The following is a 3,927-nucleotide window of genomic DNA, read 5'->3' as shown; positions in this document are numbered from 1 at the left end:
GGATTGTGTGCTGCTCCTAGATGCCGCATATCTTTGTGAGGTCACCTTAGGCCCTATCTGCTTATGCACACCATCCAGGTGCTTCTTTTCAGGGGCCATACCACAACTCGGGATCTTGCTCCAGGCCAAATTCCCATCTGTAATGAAATCTCGTAAACCCAAACTGGAGATTCTGCTCCCTCCCTCTTCCTAGACGTTGGCTTAGCAGGAACAGGGCATGATCCAGGTCTCAGGGATCCATGGGGATCATTACTCTCCTACCTTCTCTATCTCTCCTCACCCACTAGCTGCTAACCTGTGCAGTCCTTCATTCATTCTGAAGGTGCAAGGCCTTGCGGGTCCTTATCATGTATTCTTGCAACCTATTGTCTTTGCTAGGCAGTGCTAAACTCTTAAATCCTGGCAGTGCTAAACTCTTAAATCTCAAAAAACAGAAGAAGTCTCCTTTTCCTAACAGGTCCACTCTCTCACTGAGGCAGAAAGTATTCATTAATAGTTCCAAACGTTATCCCATTACATAATCACACCAAGAATATATAACCACCAACTAGAATGAATGCCAAGTCAATGATTCAATGAGAAAATATAACAAAGGAATCTGACTTAGTTTAGGGGAGGGGTTCAGAGAAGGCTGTTTGCTCTACCTTTGAGATACATCTAGAATATTCTCATTTTTCTGCACCCCCACCACCTCTGTCCCACTTACCATCACCTCTCACCTCTATGTATCCTGTAGGCTCCTCACCAGCTCCCAGCTTCTACTGTTGTCTATTTTCCACTAAGATGCCAGGGATCCTTCAAAAACAAAAGTCAAATCATGTTACTTGTCTGCTAGGACAGCTGCAGTAGCTCATCTTATCATTTGGGGGGAATCTAGGGTCCCTGCCATGGCCTACAAGGTCCTCCCTGATCTGTGGCCATTTCCTGTCACCATGAAGACCTCATCTCCTTCACTGTCCTTCTTGCTGTTCACCGTGCCCCAGTCACAGTGGCTTCTTTGCTGTTCCTTGAACAAGCCAAGAGCACTCCTACTTCCAGGGCCTTCGTGCCTGCTGTCCACTCCCTCACTTCCTCAAATGTCCCCTGAGCAGAGACACCATCCTTTTCCACCAGTCTAAAAGAACAATCCCATCCCCACCTTGACTTCCCCTTAGTTACTATGCTCTATTTTTCTTCTTAACATATCTAGCCTTATGACATATTGCATATTTTCACATTTGTTTAATTTGTGCCGCCCCTTACTAGAATATCAGCTCATGAAGAAAGAAACCTTTTCTCTTTCATCCAGAAGACTACCTGGCACATAGGAGGTGACATATATATGAATGAAGTGATCTTTGAGCTGAGAACTAAAAGGCGAGAGAGGAAGAGAGAACTGGGGGATAGGGTGAACAACCATTTCAGGAAGAAGGCAACATGTGTAAAAGCACTGAGGTGGAAGGAAGCGTGGATGACTTAAGAGAACATTGCGGTTGAGTACAGAGTGATAAAGCAGTACCCAGTAGTAGGAGGCAGCAGCTAGATCAGGAGGGCCTCCCAGGTAATGACTAGAGTCAATGAGAGGCCCATAAAAGATAGTAAGGTGGGTGGGTGATATAATCAAATCTACTTGTTGAAAGCTCATTCTGGATGGGACAAGGAAGGGGAACTAGAAGAACCAGGGAGAGATTGTGTAATATCCTGGGGAGAGAAGATGATGGCTAAAAAAATTGATTCTCATCACTAACAGGCTGCTTAAGCACAACTTTCTAAGAAGACATCTATTTCATAAGCATCCCTGCATTAAAAAACAGACAATAAGTGTCTGCATAGGTATCACATATGATAGTCATTTTGATAGCAGTGCATTTACATTTTATAAATAAAAGGATGTCTGAGGGATTCAAATAACCTACTATGTAGGGCAAATAAAATGTATTTCATGTGAATAAATGCATATTCATAAAAGCTGCTACACCTTTGGGCAACCTCTGCCTGGGGATGGATTTTCTTGATTTGGACCTTTGATCTTCCAGCTAAAATATCTATCCATTCTGAATTCTAAGAGCTACTTGAAGATAACACATTCATTATCCACAAACACAGACCTATATAATTGCTCATCACAGGACCAGATTATCTCTGTGAATTCTAGTTACAGCTGTCAATTAGATGACCATTAAATCACCTCTTTTGCTTTCTCAAAGATGGACTTAAAAAGGGCATCTGTGTTTTAAGGGCAAATATTACATGTTTAGGTTATGGAGAAAAATTCTGAAACAATTATTATTTTTTAATTTTGCTCATCACCAATAAATATATGAATATAAAATAAAATTATTTTTCAAGTTTATGAAACATTGACTACTTCATGCATATTTTTGATTTCAGTAAAAAGAGCTGTACTTACATACAAAGAACACTCCTCAATCCTGTTTCAAGTTGGGCCCCTACATTCCTTTTACCTGGCAGTCATTCGCACACTTATTATTAGTTAATTACCTATGGCCATATCTTTCACCACACTGATCCCAGAACCTAGTGCAATTCCTAACACAGAATAGGGCCACAATACAAACTTATAGACTGACCAATTGGCCACCTCATCAGTCCCTTCCTGCCCCATCTCCCTGACAGCATGTTAATAGTAACTCACACTGACGTTACGCGCTGCCCCCCCTCCCCCCCAACACACACACACACACACACCTCACAGGCTGCCTGCTTCCATTCAGCACACTTCTGGTAAACCCACCTTGCCAAAATCCCATATCCATTATTTTGCGATTCCACTCAGAAACCTTTAATAGATCGCTATGGCTCAATGGAGAAACTTTAGTGCAGTGGTTGAATGGGACTTTTGGAATCTGAATGACTGAAGTCAAATCCTGGCTTCCACACTAACAGTTGCGTGACATTGAGCAAGTTACTTGATATTCCTTTGTCTTATTTCTCTCACTGATATAATAAGGGTAATATTACAACCCATGTTATAGAGTTGCTGTGGAACTTATTTTTTATTTTTTAAAGATCTAATTGGCTTTGTTGAATGAATCATTAATTGGGCAGCATGTAGTGAAAGAGAGGTGCTCCAGAGTTGCTGTGACATTTAAATGGAATAAAACATAAAGCACTTATAAAAGTTTCTGACAACAGTAAGTATCAATGTGTCAGATATTATTATCATTAGTGTTAGAATAAACTTCAAACTCCTTAGCCTATCCAAGGCATTCTACCATCTGACTTCACTACTTTTTATTTTATCTTTTTGTATTCTACACCTTCCCCAACCCCATAAACCATCTGCTGAGGCTGACTGATTTCATTCCTACATTTTCAGATTTTCTACTTCTCAAATTTTGCTCATGTCTTTCTGTCCCACTAGACTGTCCTCCTACTGCTGGCTTTCTATTCCTATCATTTCCACCCTTCATGTTAAGTAAAAGTCCCACTGCTTCCACAGGTCTTTCCTGTTCTGAGCAGGTCCCTGTGGTCTCACCAACAGCTCTTAGGAACCCTAACCCATATTCTTCAGTTAAGCAAATCAGCTGAAGAAATTCCTCAGTTTATAACGCAGTATCACCATCGACCCATGGAAGAACCTTTATTTTACCTATTGCATTTTATTACATATTTGTTTTATTTAAAAATTATTTCCTATCCTCCATTCTGATTCCCAGTATCCAGCCAGTATTGTACTTTATATCTTATTCTGCTTGTTATTTTTCCACCTGAACTTTTTCTTCTTAAGATCTACCCATTTTGATATATGCATGTATGTTTATATGAATCTAGTTTATTCCTTGTAACAGCTAAATAACAGTTTATTCTTTTCATTTAGACTGCATTTTATTTCTCCATTCTCATGGAAAGGAATTGAGACTGTTTCAAGGTTTTTTTTCTATGAAAAATCCTGGAATGAAAATCTTTGTTTAGTTCCCAATTCTA

The sequence above is a fragment of the Furipterus horrens genome, unplaced genomic scaffold (genome assembly GCF_987537825.1).
Source record: "Furipterus horrens unplaced genomic scaffold, mFurHor1.1.pri manual_scaffold_7, whole genome shotgun sequence".
In the NCBI taxonomy this organism is placed as follows: domain Eukaryota; kingdom Metazoa; phylum Chordata; class Mammalia; order Chiroptera; family Furipteridae; genus Furipterus; species Furipterus horrens.
The sequence above is the reverse complement of the archived record's forward strand: the minus strand, read 5'-3'. Positions refer to the sequence as shown.